The sequence below is a fragment of the Eubalaena glacialis genome, chromosome 8 (genome assembly GCF_028564815.1).
Source record: "Eubalaena glacialis isolate mEubGla1 chromosome 8, mEubGla1.1.hap2.+ XY, whole genome shotgun sequence".
Lineage (NCBI taxonomy): Eukaryota > Metazoa > Chordata > Mammalia > Artiodactyla > Balaenidae > Eubalaena > Eubalaena glacialis.
The window spans coordinates 95688365-95706515 of NC_083723.1; the positions used below are offsets into that span (position 1 = coordinate 95688365).

The following is an 18151-nucleotide window of genomic DNA, read 5'->3' on the forward strand; positions in this document are numbered from 1 at the left end:
TCCTCCCTCTTGCTTCTCCCTCCCAGCCTGCCTATCCCACCCCTCTAGGTGGTCACAAAGCAACGAGCGAATCTCCCTGTGCTATGTGGCTGGTTCCCACTAGTTATCTATTTTACATTTGGTAGTGTATATATGTCCATTATGTTTCTTGATCAGCTATTAAGCTTATCAATGTCTATATCTTTTTCCCAAATGGTACAGTTAACTTAGCCTGTGCCTGTACCCTCTCTAGCTCATGCAGCAACCAGGGAAATTTGTAAGCAGCTTTTCCTTCTGTGAGATGTGCAGGGAGCACTGATGTTTGAGTCTCTACTGGTTGGCTGGGCTGCTTCTGTGACCAGGAGCCAGTGAAGCTGTTGACTTCTAGGGTGAACAGAGACGTGATTATTGAAAACAGACGTTTTGGCTGACCTGGGCCAGAAGGAACAGAAACCATAAAGCAGGCAAAGCCAGCAGTGCATGTGATAACCAGGGAGGCCAATGAGTTGGGTCTCTTGGGTTTCCTTTTTAAATAATCAATACGAAAGCATTGAATATATTTCCTTCCTGGATAGTTGTCTGTCCTACTTGTTAAGAGCAGATACCCCCATTGCCTTCTCCCTCTCCATGGGCTTAGAGGTATTGCCTTTGTGACTCTAGAGTCCACTGGTGCACAAGGCTACTTTCTGAGACCTGAGTCTCATTGAGCCCTCTGAATGCAGGCATAGTCTCTAGTAGAGCATCTTGCTATACTCTCCCATTAGGAAAATTTTTACTGCTTAGGTAGAGCAAAGGTAGTTACCACTTCTTTTTCTACTCCCAAACACCTTGGACTCCTCTCTTTGCTTCACCTTCCACTTTCAGTTAATGTGCATAAGTCCTGTTAGCTCTACTGCCATATTCACCTCTTTTCAACTACACTGCTGTGATCCTCATTCAGGTCACCATTATCTTTCATCCGTACTATGCAGGTGGTCTCCAGGCTAATGCTGCTCTCCTTCTAGAGTCCCTTCCACAGAACGTAATCAAGTAACTTTTATTTTTATTTATTTATTTTATTTATTTTGGGGGGCTGCATTGGGTCTTTGTTGCTGCATGTGGGCTTCTCTAGTTGCGGCGGGCGGGGGCTACTCTTTGTTGAGGTGTGTGGGCTTCTCATTGCATTGGCTTCTCTTGTTGAGGAGCACGGGTTCTAGGCATGCAGGCTTCAGTAGTTGTGGCTCGCAGGCTCAGTAGTTGTGGCTCGCAGGCTCAGTAGTTGTGGCTTGGGGGCTCTAGAGCACAGGCTCCGTAGTGTGGTGCACAGGCTTAGTTGCTCTGAGGCGTGTGAGATCTTTCCAGACCAGGGCTCAAACCCGTGTCCCCTGCATTGGCAGGTGCATTCTTAAGCACTGAGCCACCAGGGAAGTCCCCCAAGTAACTTTTAAAAACTCAGATCGGAACTTGTTACTTTCCTGCTTAACAGCCTTCAATGATTTACCATTACATTTAGAATAAAATACAAATGCTTTCCGTGGCCTGCAAGGCCCTACGTGATCTGCTCCCTGCTTACTCTTCCAAACTCAGCTTATGCTACTGTTTTCCTCACTTGCTAGACTAAAGCCACATTGGGCTTCTTTTTGAGTATGCCAAGCTTGCTTGTTCCTTCCTTAGGAGCTCTGTGCACATATTTCTTTTTGCATGGAATGCTCTGTTCCAGATCCTCACTTGGCTGGTCATTTAAGTCCAACCGAAACGTTACATTTAAAAGGCTTTCCATGATACCCAGCTGAAGGAGCACTATACACGCATAGTCACAAACACACACATACACACTCACACACCCTATCATTCTGTCATATTACTGTCTTATTTTTTATTGCCCTTTCACTTGTGAAATTATCTCATTTATTTATTTATTTACTTACTTACTTATTTGTTGTCTGTGTCCAGCATCCCCACTAGAAGGTCACTCCACAAGGGCAGGAACTTCATCTTGTTCCCTGGCACATGATGGCTACTCAGTTAATTTTTGTTGAATGGATGGATAGGTGAATGGATGCCTGGGTGGGGAGTAGACAGGATCACTTCCTAACCACATCCCACCAAATGCACAAACAAGAGGACTTGACTGAGATCTTATGACCACATTGCAAGCTCTTTTCCATCCTGAACAGATCTTCAGTTTCTTTAGTGAGCACTCATCTGATGAGAGATTAGGCAGTCATTTCATTTCCATTAAACTCAGGGGGATGAGAAGGGCTGTTTAGCCCAGCTGTTCTGTGGTCAGGTGTTTAGTCATGTATGGTTACTGCTCGACAACCCACTCCTGCTCTCTATCTCTGCCAGCTCCAAATTTGGAGCTTCTCTGTGTCTTTTCTCAGAAGAACAACTGAGGCTTCCTCTGCTTCCTCTGCTGTAGTTTAATCAATGCCCATGTGTAATTTGTCTTGGAGAAGTTTGTTAAAGTCTCTTGTTCAGTGACTGCCAGCCATTCCTCCCACCCCCTTCTCTGTTTTCATCACAGGTATTGGTTTGTCTCCTTTTGTACCACTTTCCCATCATTTCAGTAGGTTTGTGGGAAGGAGAGTAGGTAGACATGCTTGTTCAGTCTTCCGTCTCAATCTGTAAGTCCTTTGCCTGAGTTTTTTTACTGTCGTGATGTGAGATACATAACGGTTTCTGGAGTAGACTTGGAGTTTATTTATTAATAAATAAGTCTGCCTAGTGCTCTCGTACATCCCTGATTTCAGACAGGGAAATTTATTTAGACCTTTCTCTAAAAAGTAAGAGTTCATTTTACACTGCTGCATCTGAGCATATGTTCCTTTCAGAAAGAGAGAAATGTCACTCCTGTCTTATATAGTTTCTTTTTTAAACTTTGCCTTCTATCCTACAGGGATGGGGAGACACATCTGAATGCTCTGGCTTTAATTTAACAGGTCCTGGTAGAACAACCCCAACTCCTTGGCCCAGTTTGAGAGATTTCAGAGGTAGAGTTGAGAGAAGTTGAAGACTGGTTAGATAAGGGTTTTTTGGTCTTTTTTTTTTTTTTTTTTTAACTTTCAGGACATTGAGTGGTGTATGAGGGAGAGAACAAGAAGAGGTCATGGATGATTTCTTGATTTCTTTTTTGGGAAGCTGGGGAGACAACGGTGCCATCATGGAGATTGAGATTGTAGTATTAGTAGCTGGTTTTGGGAGTGGGTGGGGAGGATAGATGGAATTATTTCAATTATAGATATGCTGTTTTGCAGTACCTGTGGGTCATCCAAATGGAAATGTCTAGTAGGCTTTGGGACATACAGACCTTGAGCTCAGGAGAGAGACCTGGGCTGGCGGAAGTTCTGGCAATGATCAGCATGGAAGATGATTAAAACCATGAGCAATGATGGGATCATATATGGACGAGTGAATATTTAAAAAGAGGTTTGGAGGAGAGTGCAGAATAGTTTGATCAAAGAAGACTTGAGAAGAAGTGACCAGTGAAATAGGAAGAAAATCTGGGAGCATGTTGTGCTGTGAAAACCATAGCAAGAAAGGAACATGATTATGAGATCTAGGCAGTTCTTAGTGCAGTACTTGTCACACATTAAGTATCTGGTAAATATTTATTATGGAGACAATATTTGTCACATTTTACTCCAAAGAGGTGGTTGGTAATTTGGCAAAAGCAAGATCAGTGGGATGTAGAGGGTATAAAATAGATTGCATTGCATTGTCCGCTGAATGTGAGGTAATGTGTCTTCTGGCGACAACACTTTCAATAAGCTTGTATATAAAAGGGAAAGAGAGGTGATGATACCTAGAAGGGAACACATAAGCAGTAGAAGACTTGAGCATGTTCAAATGATGGTGGAAAAAGACTGAGAAGAAAGGCAAAAGTTGAACATATGTTTGAAAGAGAGGGGATCGTTGCTAGAATAAGGTCCTGAGGAGTGCATAGTGATGAATTCCAGAGCGCAGGAGGGAAGGATTGACTAAAGGAGGGACCCCATGTGTGGCTGATAGAAATACGCAGGTGTATCTGGATGCAGATGGGATTTGTAGTGGAGGGGTAGGGCTGAAGAATTGAAGGGGGTCCTGCCTGTTGACTTGTTTTCTTGACTAATAGTTGACAAGATCTTCTGCTAAGAGTTCACTGGGAGGAGCTGGGTTAGAAGTATGAAGAGAGTGGTGGAGTGGGGGAGGGAAGTCACCAGGGAAATACTGAGGGTTACTGGGCAGCATCGGCCCAGCAGAGGTTGGAGATCATTATATTTTAGTTGTTCCTCCAAACCTTACACTTGTGGCCTTTAGCCTGAATGTTGGGGCAGAATTGATAGACATCTGGATTGATCAGAGGTCAGGTGTTGTTGGGTGAGTGTGATAGAAAGACAAGTCGGGAACTTGAGGGATTGTCAAGGAAGTGGTAAGGACATGAACTATGGGCTCTAGGTCAGGGAGGGGAGGGAGGGAGGGAAGGAAGAAGGGATGATGGACTCAGTCTTTTCTAGAGACAGGTCTCTTTTGAGTGCCTACAAGGTGCCAGCCCCAGTTCTAGGCACGAAGTACAGAGTGGACAACAAGACAGACAACAGTTACAGCTCTAATGGAGCAGTTATGATGAGGAGAAGAGACATGATGATAAAGGCAGTTACAGATTGTGGTGAACGCTATGAAGGAAGTAAAAACGCTGCTGTGATAAAGGGTACCTGGAGAGGGGCTAATTCAGATAATTGCTCAAGGAAGGTGTCCACAGGAGGTAACTTTATTTCTGAGGCCTGAAAGGTGAGAGAGAGCCAGCCACGTAAAGGCCTGGGGAAAGACGTTACAGAGGAAGAGCTAAAGCAGAGACCTTGAGGCTGGAAAGAGTTTGGCAAGAATGAAAAGGAGGCCAGGTGAGTGAAAGAAAGGTTGGAACCAGGTGAATGTGAAAAGGCAGGCAGGAGCTGTGTCATCCAGGGCTGTGCAGGAAATAGTAAGGTGTTTAGTTTTCACTGTAAATATGCAGTATGTAAAACTTAAACGTGTGTAAAACAAAGGAGGGATGTGATCTTACTGATGATTTTATAAGATTGCTGGGTACATTGTTGAGAATGGAGGGCAAGAATGGAGGCAGGGAGTCCAGGTGAGCAGTTACAGTAGTAGTACAGACAAGAGCTGATGAAGGTTTGGAATTGGGGGTGGCAATGGAGGAGTGGATGGATTTGAGATATATTTGGACATAGAATCAATATGATTTGACTATTGGCAAATCCTATTGGCTCTACCTTTAAAATAGATTTAGAACCCGACACCTTACTATATCTACAGCCACCCCCTTGATCTCAACCATCATTATCCTACATTGGATTATAAGAGCCTTCCAACTGGTCTTTCTGCCTGCACTCTTGTACCCTTGCATCTACTATCCACACAGCAGCTAGGATGAACCATTTGAAACATGTTAGACCATGTCATTCTTTGGCTTAAAACCTTCATTCTGAATTTAAACCCTACAAGTAGCCTAGAAGACTCTACACAGTCCAACCCTCATTTCTGCTCTGTGTTCACTGTGGTCTAGCCACACTGGCCTTCTTCCTGTTTGTTGAACACGCCAGACTCACTGCCACCTCAGGATCTTTACTTGTGGAACCCTTCCCTGGAATTCTCCTCTTCCAGTCTCATGACTAGCTCCTTCACCCGCTTTAGTTTCTGCTTAAATGCTACCTTCGCAATCTCGCAATCCCACCTTCCCACCTTCGCAATCCCACCTTCCCACCTTCGCAATCCCACCTTCCCTGTGCTGCCTTCACCGACTGCTCTATTTAAAATGGCATCTGCCTGCCATGCCAGCATTCCCTAACTTTATTCATTCCCGGCTTTATTCATTCTCTTTAGAATGTGTCACCACTTGAGAGTCTCTCTTTATATTTATCTGCATATTTTCTATCTCCCTTCACTAAAATGTCACTTTCAGGAAGGCAGGGATTTTTTTTTTTTTTTAATCTGTTTACTACTGTTTCCCAGTAGAGCAGTGCCTGGCACTTAGTAGCCTCTCAATAACCAGTTGAAAAAATTAACTACTGAATGGATTGAATGTAGAAAGAAAGAAATTATATTGTCAAGGAAAACCTAGGAGTCCACAGGTTTTTAGTCTGAGCGGCTTCGTGATGGTCATAGCATTTGTGGAGAGGAGGACAAATAGGAGAGGAACAGATTTTCACGGTAAAACAGGGATTCTGCTTTGGCCATGTTAAGTTTGAAATGGCCTATTTTACCTCCAGGTAGAGATATCAGGAAGACAATTGGGTATGTGTCTGGAATTCAGGGGTGAGGAATTTGGGAGTTATCAACATATGTGGGAGTGAAAGCCATGGTATTGAGTGAGATCATGTGTGTAGAGATGTAGATAGAGAAGAAAGAAGGTTAAGAAGTGAGCTCTGTGGTCTCCAACATTGACAGGCTGGGTAGGGGAGAAGCATCCAGTGGCTTACTGAGAAGGCGCACCTGGAAATATAGGAGGAAAACCAGGAAAGTGTGATACCATGGAAGCTAGGAGAAGAAAAAAACTAAGAGTAATGGGAATGGCCTGAGAGAGATAAGGACCAAAAAAAGTGGACAGGATAAGGCACTGGTGGTCTTAGTGAAATTAGAGAGGAAGTTTAGTGTGAGTAATTGTGTAAGATAACTAGAGATTGGTACATTCTGATCAGAGAGTTGCATAGATGGGACACACTAGATGTCAAGGTCTGGAGTTTGGCTATGACCTTGGGTTACTTAATTGCAGTAGAGGGACAGTCTTTTCCTTAGAGACAGTAAAACAGTTGAGAATCTCGGATACTAGGTGGGATGTTTACATGGACTGTAATCATCTACACTGAGGGTAGGACTTGAGGTTCAGAGTGAGAATATGGAGACAGGTGCCAAAATCTTTAGTGTATGAGGATCTGTTATCTGGTAGAACACACGCTCAAAGGATGGTGGCCGGTGCTGGAGCATTATGGCGTGAGCTTCAGAGGACCAGAAACTGCTGCCCCAGGGCTGAGCAGTAATGGTCTAGATGTGCTTTGGGGAACTAGGAGAAGCCAGCCCTACATCCTGCTGGTACACATAAGTTTTGTGGGGGGAATTAACAGAAGCGGTGAACTCAGGCTCATGTTCTGTAAATAGCTTATGGATGTGTTGGGGAATTTGTATATCATGGACTCAGGTTTCAGGAGGATAGAGTGGAAAGACTTGGGGAGGAAAGAGAACCCTGGAAGTCAAAGTGATTACAGAGCAGTGTGGGGATGAATGTCAGAGGTTGAAGTACTGACCTTCTGCCTGTTGCTATAAAAGAATCTTTCATAATTGTAAACTTTCAGCATGACCCTGTTGTGAGATGCCTGCCAGGGAGAGTATTTGTTAATAACTGTGCCCTAGATAACCAAATGAGTTAATCTTCTGACTAGAGTTATTTACCATTACCCATGTGAATGTGGAAGGGTGTCTGCCAAACACAGTTATTGTGGTTTTGGCATAAAAAGTCCTTTCTGACAGTAATTGTTGGCCAGTATATTTAGCTGCTCCTTGAGGCCACTCCTGGAACAGGAGAGCAATGCCATGTCATCACAGAGGGAAGGATGCTTATCGTCCTGTTTTCCGTTACCGGGCCTTCTTCCAAGCCATTTCAAATATGCATCAAATTGTTCAGATTTGTTCATGATTTCAGGGCTAGGGCACAGCCCTGTTTGAAGCAGTTTAAGATGATAAAGAAAATGTTTTACTCAATGTGTTACCCGTCAGTTTTGAGGAACGTTATAAATCATTCTTTTCCCCAAGACAGGATGAGGCTGACTTCTTCCCTGCCCTCTTCTCCAGCTTCACCCTCAGGGTTCTTGAAACTGCAGTTTACCATAGAGTTTAGAGTAAGGAAATTTTACAAATGTACAATAACATAGATGAGACAGTGGTGCTATCAGATCCTTGCTTTTGGAAAGAAATGTTCTTAGATGTCTTAAAGCGAGGTAAAAAAAAAAAATGTCACTGAGAAAGGTAGAGGTTGAAGAAGAGAATCTTTGAAGATTCCTAAGGTATGACCAGGGCTGTCCTTGTTTTATCTTTAACGGATTGAGTAACAAATGGAAGAGGAAGTTTTATACTGAAAATATTTTTGTTAGGATCTGTATAAATGCAAAGCTCGTCTCGTTCACTAGAAATTTTTAAGGAAAATTTCCTTCTCTGTAATGAACTGAGCATACTTTTGACAAGAAAAGTAGATAATTATTTAGGTAACCTTCCAGCCCTTTGAGTTTTGGGGTCATACCAAGCTGTCATTGGATGATTCACTGTCATGCTGACAGCTGTTACTTTCCTCTCCAGTTCTCAGTGATGAATGTATTTACATCATGTGCTCAGTTCAGTGAAGAACTAGTTAACTGGTGGTTTAACTAACTGTCCATGCATATCATGTATTGGTCATGCTACTTTGCAATAGATGCAGCTTAATATTTTCCTTTAGATTAGATCTGAAAATGATGTTTTCTTATTAATGTATGTTTAAGCTTCTCAGGACTGCATTTTAGAGTGGTCTGTGTGGCTGGAACTCTCATGGGCCTCTGAGGACACTGGTAAACAATTCATTTTTCCCTTTCTTGGCCCTTAGTGTCAGTAAAGATCAATGACAAAATAATAAGCATGCAATACAGAGTGTCTTTTCTATTTTCTGTTTATGCCTTTATTTGAAACTGTAATTAAATGATGTCAAACTTGCAACTATAAGAAAATAGTATCTGCTGTTTGACTATAATACAGGCCAAATTCTATAAACTTTAATTAGGCCAAGCTTGCATTGAGCTCAGTAGGAATCTGGCTGAGGATCTCTTTTAATTACCTCTGCCTTAAAATATGTAAGAATTTTCACATTGCTTTTCTCACTCAAAGAACAATGCATGGATAGCTAAACTAATAAAATGTTTAAATAGATACAAATCAAACTTGAAAAGTTTAAACTGTTGTTTTCTTCCTGTAAGTCAGCTGAGAAAAAGCATACAGATTGTAGTTCTAAATTATGTCCATAGAGTATTTCAAATCCAGTAAATTAACTCTCCTTTTTTTTCCTATTTGAGCTCATAAATGTTAACCTCAGAAGTGCCTCAAATTCTTCCATTGAAATAAAGTTGAACTGACAATAGCCAGATGATGTAAAATTGAAACTGAAATTCTATCCTTGGCCCATCCCATGTTCTTCCCCCTAGGTATTAGAGGAATCATAGGAGAGTTAGTGTTTTCATTGTATGTGAACTGTAATATTTGGGCAAAACAGGGCATATAAATTTCTTACTGCCAGGAGAAAGCAATTACCAGCGCAGAGAAGATAGCTGGCAATAAATAAACAGAACTATGCTAGATAGGACCTTAAAGATTTATTTAGAATGACTTAGCTTATAGAAAACAGGCCTTTATGTTTATCATATGCCTTCATTCGAGTTTCTTGGTAGAAAGGCTAATTATGTCACCAAGCTATTTTTTGTACATTATTTCAAAATAAATAAATGAATTGGGATATGTTATACCGCGCAGTTAAACCCCTGAAGGAAACTTAGTCGCACACAGCGTAACAAACAAATAGCGCTTTGAAAATGCAGTGTATCTGGTGTTAACATGCAAGGATAATGACTGACATTTATCAAGCCCCGGATTGTGTCTGGGTGCACTGTGAGCTAGGTATTATCCTCATCTTGCAGATGAGAAAAATCAGCTCACCTGGTGCCAAGAAACTCCACTGTCCCTGAATGGGAACCCGATCTATCTGATTCCAAAGGCAGTGGTGCTCTTGACTTTTGTATACCACCTCCCCCATGTTGAACCCTTTCCAGCAGCCCCACTGATAGGTGCGGTGCCTTCTCTTTTATTTTGAAAACAATATGTCATGGGAATCTTTGTGGTTCTGGAGAGGAAGCAAGAAGGAATTTTATGACAGAAGAGTTTTCCTGTTAGGTGGTCTCAGCTAAGCCTAACCCTTAACCCTAGCTCCAGCGTCAACCCCAATCCCAGCTATAAGGGTTAGAGAGGGAGGGACTTAGAGGCAATTTAACTCTGAAGCATCCTTCAAGGTAAGATAATAATTCTTATAGCTCTTCACACCACGTCTGTCAGCAGCCCTACTCTCTGGAACTCAAATGGAGGAAAATTGGGACTCTAAGATGTGGTTCATCTGGGATTAGCTATTATTATCTTGTCATCATTATCAAATTCAAGTGCAGTATATTAAAATCTATTAACTCACATTAATTTTGGAGGAAATTCTCTAAATGTTGTCCAATCAGACATTGCTAGCAATATTTTAAGGAGCTACAGAGTCAAACCCCCAAAAGGAAGAAGTAATTTTGCTTCAAAGGGCAATTAGAATATAGGAAAACAAATTAAAGTCTAAATGATAAAAATCGAAGTCTTCATGACTTGAGGAATTACAAATGAAAAGTACATCTAATGAGCTTCCTATGTTTGAGGAAGCAACTTTAAAAATGTATAAAAATTTAATATATGAAAAAACAGCCTCACTACCCAGAATTAATTATAAATAATAATAAATAGTAGTAAATTAATAATTAACGGTTTTTACCATAAAACAATATAAAGCTATAGACCCCATGTGACTACCACTCACACCATTCACCTCCCCTTAGGTACCAGCAACTTTGTTTTTTCAGTTTGCTTTCAATATTTCCATAAAATATACCCATAAACAATATGTAGAATTGTTTTGTGTGCATTAAAAAATTTAATTAAATGTTATATTCTCCAGTCTGTTTCTCTAGAGTATTTCTAGAGAACTCAAAACTGCTTGATGTTTGTCTACATTAAGATATATTAAGCTTAACTCATTCCTTTTGCCTGCTGAATAGCATTTTGTCATGAGTAAACCTCATTTGATCTATCCATTCTACTATTTACGACAGTGCTCCCAGTATGCGAATCCTCAGAAATATGTATGAACGGGCCCTAGGAAACAGAGCTGGAAGAGGAAGTATTGGGTTGTAGAGTAGGCCTTTTTCCATTTTACTAGTCTGCTGAACCAGCTGTGTGTGAGAGATGCTATGTTTTTCAAGTGTAATATCACTATAAAACTCATTTTATGAAGACCTTTTGTTTTTTGAAACTTATTCCAGTTAACCAGGGATTGGCAATTTAAGGCCTGCAGGTGAATCTGGTCTCCTGCCTGTTTTTGTAAGTTAAGTTTTGTTGGAACCTAGCCTCACTCATTCATTTATGTACTGTCCATGGCCGCTTTCATGCTGTAATGTCAAAATTGAGTAGTCACAACAGAGACCATATGGCTCGCAAAGCCCAAAGTATTTGCTCTCTAGCTCTATACAGAAAAAATTTGCTGACCTGTGAAATTATCGTATTACCTACTGTCACTCCGTTTACTGTTTTGCTTTTTCAATTATCTAATATTCAGCTACATAAGTAAATAAATAAGATGATTTCAGAATGTGATAGAAGCAATAGAAAATGGTGATGTGAGTGCAGTGATGACATCAGATAGGTGGTAGAGAGAGTCTGGGAAGATGCCATGTGGGCTGAGACCCAGGAGATACGAAAACCAAGGCTCAGAGAGGTTATGTAATGTGTACAAAGTCACACAGGTAGTAAGTGGTAGAAGTGAGATTTAAACTCATGAATAACTCCAAATATAGAGGGCCCTTTGCTCCGTAATATAGCTGTCTTCATGTATTCATGCAAACACAATACCAAGCAGATAGGTAAGTGTTATAGCAGAGAAGCATAAGCAAAATGGTTTAGTTCTCCTAGACTTGGCAGGCCAGAGACAGTGTCCTGATGTGTTGAAATTTGGAATCAGTACTGATTTGAATCATAGTGCCGGCACTAACTTGGCTGAATGACTTAAATTTGCAGCCTTCATTGTTGTTTGGTGGGGCGGGGGTGGGAGGGAGCTGTCTGTAAACTGAGGAGGTTGTTTGGATGATCTCCACGAGCTCTTCTGGCTCTCACTTTCTATGATGCTGTGACTTTAGGAGGTGGCATTTGATCTGGGCTTTGGAGGGTGGGGTGATTTTGACAGGCTGCCTTGTAAATGAAGCAAAAAGGTATTCCAGGTGGTAAGAACAGTTTGAGCAAAAACACAGTGTCTAGGAACTGTAGAAAGAATTCCGGGGATGGTGTATAATAGTCTGATCCGACTAGGCTAGAGTTTAATCTGTAGAAGATGTGGGGGGAGGCAAGAGGCATCTGGCACTGAGCTGAGGGAGGGCCTGAAAGTTATGCTTAGGAGCTGGGATGCTTTGCCTTGGAATTAGAGGACTTAAAAGGTCCTCTGTCTTTTCTTGAGCGTCCCTGTCCGGTGACCGTCCTCTCTCTCTATGAAGTTCCATTGATGGAGACTTTGTAGACCATCTATTCATTTTCAGACAGCTCTAAGTATAAGAAAATTCTTCCTTACATTGAGTCAAAGCTTATGGGTTCTAGCTATACCTTTTCTAAGGTGCAGATACTGAAAGTCATTGGAAGATTTTAAATGGTAGAGGAACACGTTCAGGGATATGTGACCCCAGGGCCAGTGGCAGCACACATATGACATGTACCCCAAAGGAAGAGTACTGTTAAAAGCCTTTAAAAAGCCTTCCATTCATCAAATATGTGTTGAGCACCTACGATGGGTCAGTCAGTGACCAAGAACCTAGTGATAAGACAGAGCTCCTGCTCTCACACTCTTCCCAGGCTCATGGGGAAGATGGACCAGCAGACCACTGTGACAAGGACTCTGGGAGTTTGGGGCAGGAGTACCTAACCTGGCAGATGGAGGATAAGAGGTCAGGAGTCAGGGGCGGGCAGGTAAGGGTTCCTGGAAATTGAGGACCTGGCCAGATTGACCCAGGAGGCTGAAGGAAGAGCACCCAGGGAGAGGGAGCACACAGGTAGAAATATGAGTGAATGTGGCTTGTTTAAAGAACTGAAAGCCATTCTATGGCGAGATGTGGTGTGTGTCTAGTAAATGGCTAGAAGTGAGGCTGGCCGGTAGACAGGGACTGGTCACGAGGGGCTGTGTTTGCCATGCTAAGGACTTTATATCCTAAATTTGATGAGAAGTCAATATTCTTTTTTGTTCTTTTTTCTCCCTTTTTATTGAAGTATAGTTGATTTATAATATTGTGTTAGTTTCAGGTGTACAGCAAAGTGATTTAGTTAATACAGATACATATATATACACATATATATATTCTTTTTCAGATTCTTTTCCATTATAGGTTATTACAAGATATTGAATATAGTACCCTGTGCTATACAGTAGGTCCTTGTTGTTTATCTGTTTCATATATAGTAGTGTGTATCTGTTAGTCCCAAACTCCTAATTTATCCCTACTCCCCCTTTTCCCCTTTGGTAACCGTAAGTTTGTTTTCTATGAGTCTGTTTTGTAAATAAGTTCATTTCTATCATTTTTTTTAGGTTCCACATATAAGTGATATCATGTGATATTTGTCTTTCTCTGTTTGACTTACTTCACTTAGTATGATAATCTCTAGTTCTGTCCATGTTGCTGCAAATGATATTATTTTATTCTTTTTTATGGCTGAGTAATATTCCATTGCATATATACCACGTCTTCTTTATCCACTCATTTGCCAATGGACACTTAAGTTGCTTGCATGTCTTGGCCATTGTAAATAGTGCTGCTGTGAACATTGGGGTGCATGTATTTTTTTGAATTCAAGTTTTCATCTTTTCCAGATATATGCCCAGGAGTGGGATTGCTGGATCATATCAGTAACCCTATGTTTAGTTTTTGAAGGAACCTCCATACTGTTCTCCATAGTGGCTGCACCAATTTACATTCTCACCAACAGTGTAGGAGGGTTCCCTTTTCTCCACACCCTCTCCAGCATTTATTATTTGTAGACTTTTTGATGATGGCCATTCTGAGTGGTGTGAGGTAATACCTTATTGTAGTTTTGATTTGCATTTATCTCATAATTAGCAGTGTTGGGCATTTTTTCATGTGCCTGTTGGCCATCTGTATGTCTTCTTTGGAGAAATGTCTGTTTAGGCCTTCGGCCCATTTTTTGATTGGGTTGTTTGGGTTTTTTTGATATTGAGCTGTATGAGCTGTTTGTATATTTTGGAAATTAAGCCCTTGTCAGTTGCACCATTTGCAAATATTTTCTCCCATTCCATAGGTTGTCTTTTTGTTTTCTTGATGGTTTCCTTTGCTGTGCAAAAGCTTTTAAGTTTAATTAGGTCCCATTTTTAAATTTTTGCTTTTATTTCTATTCCCTTGGGAGACTGACCTAAGAAAACATTACTACAATTTATGTCAGAGAAGGTTTTGCCTATGTTCTCTTTTAGGAGTTTTATGGTATCATGTCTTATATTCAAGTCTTTAAGCCATTTTGAGTTCATTTTTGTGTATGGTGTGAGGGTGTGTTCTAACTTCATTGATTTACATGCAGCTGTCCAACTTTCCCAACACCACTTGCTGAAGAGACTGTCTTTTCCCCATTGTATATTCTTGCCTCCTTTGTCAAAGATTAATTGATCATAGGTGTGTGGGTTTATTTCTGGGCTCTCTGTTCTGTTCCATTGATCAATATGTCTGTTTTTGTGCCAGTACCATGCTATTTTGATTACTGTAGCTCTGTAGTATTGTCTGAAGTCTGGGAGGGTTATGCCTCCAGCTTTGTTCTTTTTCCTCAGGATTGCTTTGGCAATTCCGGGTCTTTTGTGGTTCCATATAAATTTTAGGATGATTTGTTCTAGTTCTGTGAAGAATGTCATGGGTAATTTGACAAGGATCGCATTAAAACTGTAGATTTCTTTGGGTAGTATGCCCATTTTAACAGTATGAATTCTTTCAATCCAAGAGCATGGGATAGCTTTCCATTTCTTTGAATCATCTTCAATTTCCTTTATCAATGTTTCATAGTTCTCAGAGAAGTCAATATTCTCAAAAACAGTTTTTCCACCCCCATTTATAGAATGTACACATACTCCTTTTAAAAATATTACAATGTATGGTAAATATGAAGGAAGAAATAAAAATCACCTTTAATCTCACTAACCAGAAATAACTACTAGTAAACATTTTGTTGTTTCTAACCAAGTATGTTTCTATGCATAGATACAAAAGAAAAGCTTGATCTTATTGTGTTATTTGGTTTGTATCTTACTTTTTCTAATGTAATGTCATGTGTCTGCATTTCCAAGGCCATGCCATTAATAATTATTTGAGAATTTAGCTACTAATGACTGTATATCATAGCCCAATAGATGACTATATCTTATTTTACATAAATGTCTCATAATAGATAAAGTTTTAAGTTGCTTGCATTTTTCACTACTATAAATAATGTCGTGAAAGACAATCTTGTTTTTAAATTTATAGTCACATCTGCCTATTTCCTTAGGATACGTCCAGCCACGTCAGTGGTTGCCTTTTAAGCAGGCTTGAGATGGACTCAAGTGTGTTTATTTGAAAAGCCGTTATGACAGTAATGTGAAGGGTGGATTGGAAAAAGGTGATCTAGAAGCAAGCAGAGGAAAGATGCTATTTGAGCAATTTAGGCCAAGTGTAAGGGCATAAACTAAGTTATTGGCAGCAAGGTCAGAGAAAAGAGGAAATGATAGTGATTCTTAAAGTGTTTGCTTGTTTTATGTTTATGTATTTGTTTGCATGACAGAGCTTTCTTCGAACCTGATGAAAACTACCAGCATTTTTTACATATGAATTCAGGGGTTTAGGGACCTCTAAGGTGGCTGTTGTGGATAGGGCGAAGAGTTAGTGGGGCTTAATGGTTCTTTTCTGAAATAGGAAGTACTACGGGGGAAAAACAGGTTTGAAGGGTTGGCGTGGGGAGGAGAAATTTATGAGCCCAGTATTAGATGGATCGGGTAAAACTGTCAGGGGGATAGTTTATAAGTTGATGTAATGGCTTAGGAGAGAGGTCAGAGCAGGATGTGAGGATGTGAGGATGTGGGAGCCATTCCCACAAAGGTGGTGGTATTGAGACCCTGGACACGAACGTACCCTAGAGATGAGGGTGTTTATGTGAAGGGTACTTGGGGCATAACCAGGGAGACAACCTACTCCTAAGTAGCAGACAAGGGGGAAACTAGAGAAGGAGCTAGAAGATAAGTACGAAGAAAACCAGAAGAGAATGGTGTTAAGGAAGCCAAGAGAGACAAGAGTTTCAAGGAAAAAGTCATCAAACTGTCAAATGTTGCGGAGGTCAAGCAAGAAAAGGACTGGAGGGCGTCCACAGGAGCAATTTAAGTCACCTGGAAATGTGGAATGAACAGATTCAGAGGAATTGTGGGGCTGGAAGCCAGATTGTAGCTTGCAGTGAGGATTGAAGGGAGCTGCAGGGATAGAACATTCATGGCTTTTTTCTAAGAGAGCTTGTTGTGAAGGGCTGGAGAGGGCCAGGTGAGAGCTGGAGTGAGATGGGGCAGCAGAAGGTTCACTTTTTCTTCTTGTTTATATTCAAGAAGCAAAGCTAGATTTCCAAATTGTCATATGACTTCGATTACCTCTCCAACATTTGCTATTTGCCATGTTTAAAATCCTTTTATTGGTGATTATTTTTTTGGACATGGTATACTCTGTCCAAGCTTCCAGCGAAAGCATTGCTGCCCAAACCCCTAGCATCTTACTTCAAGTTCTGTTTAAACAAGCCAAGACCTCCACGTTTGCTCATAGTCTCATTGGATTTTAATTAGACTCCCCTCTCAGTTTTTAAGCTTCAGCATACTAATATTTGGAGTTGCAGTTTTTAAATTACAGAATATGACTTGTGTCCTTGAAGTTTGACCTTTACCTGAAGAATTGGTTGAAAATGGTAAATGTTTAAATGTTGCAGGTTAGAGAATGTCTTTATTGTGTTGCCAAATGCTGAATGACAGAGAGATTTAATTCTAACAAGCACTAATTATAAAGGGAAAAAAAATCAAAAGGTGATGTCAGCCAGAATCAAAGTGAACCAGAACAAGAAATACTTTTATTGGTTACAGAACATCAACAATGTGTGATACAGCCTTATTCACTTACTTTACTAGCAATGAAAATACTGCAGGCTGTCTCTAGGGGGTTCAGACAGGCTTATTGAAGACAATCATTTTGATAGGTGTTATTCGTTGGTAATATGATGCTTTGGAGCTGCAGAAAATTACTTATTTTTAGAGATATGCTAAATGTTCTTGGCTTTAAAAAAACAAAACAATATGGCAAAGATTTTATAACTTGTAAGAAGTGGATAGTCAATGCAATGTATCCACTGGTTTCTTGCTTAACAGTAAATTAGCCTATTTTTGAGTATTAGTTCTCTCAGCAAAATTGCTTTAAATATAAAAGAGGTATCACTTTTTTAGAGGTCATTGTGTTATAATAGAAAACAGTTATCCATTTAGGAGATTAAATAGAGGATATATACGCATACATCAATACATACATACACACACACATATATATAAATAGGCGTGTGTGTGTTTGTGTGTCTTTGCTTTATAAAGAACCTGGTTATCTTTTTCTTAAGGTGAGATTTATTTTTCTTGAATATAACATTTTACTCTGAAATTCTTGGTCCTGTCTTCTTTCTCTTTGTTTTCCAGTGAAATTCATTATTATATCTTTTAACTCTCTTCGGACCTCTCTTCCTCCCCATGCTGTCCAGAACCTGAGGCCGTTCCTTTAATCATTCTTTCACCATTCTAGCCAGTTCTCTTCTTGACTTTTCACTGAATCTAATTCAGTCTTCCCAGGCTCAACCTCATCATTTGACACCTTTGCCACTGTACCTGGGCTGCTGAGCACCGTTAGCTGAAACTTGACAACAGTGCCAATTATAGCCTCTGTAAATTCATGGTCTCCAGTCTGTTAGGGCCCCAAGACGGCCTCTGCAATCCTTGATTGTTCTACACTTTCACCGCTGTCTTCCTATTTCCTCCCTGCCACCTGTTCCCTCAGTCTCAGAAAATAATCTTGACTTCTGTTTTATTGAGACCACCAGGCAGGAACTCCTGAACATCCTCTTCTTTTACTACCATTCCCTGTCACTACCTACAATTTTTCTCAGCACATATCACCTTCTAGTTATTTTCCTACTTTTTCTCCTTAACTTGGTCACCAGGCTGCTCAAAAGAGTAGCGCCTTTTGTTTCTCCTTCTGCCCTCTGGCTTCCATCCAAAACTGCTAGCTGTTAACACCTATGAGATAGTTTTCAACCTTCACTTTAT

General features: G+C 40.5%; 1 protein-coding gene across 4 annotated transcripts in view; it reads left to right on the top strand.

Moving 5' to 3' along the window:
- The window catches only part of ST7 (suppression of tumorigenicity 7), a 260059-nt gene that overhangs the window by 185877 nt on the left and 56031 nt on the right, over positions 1-18151 (top strand). The gene's annotated exons all lie outside the window — the stretch shown is intronic.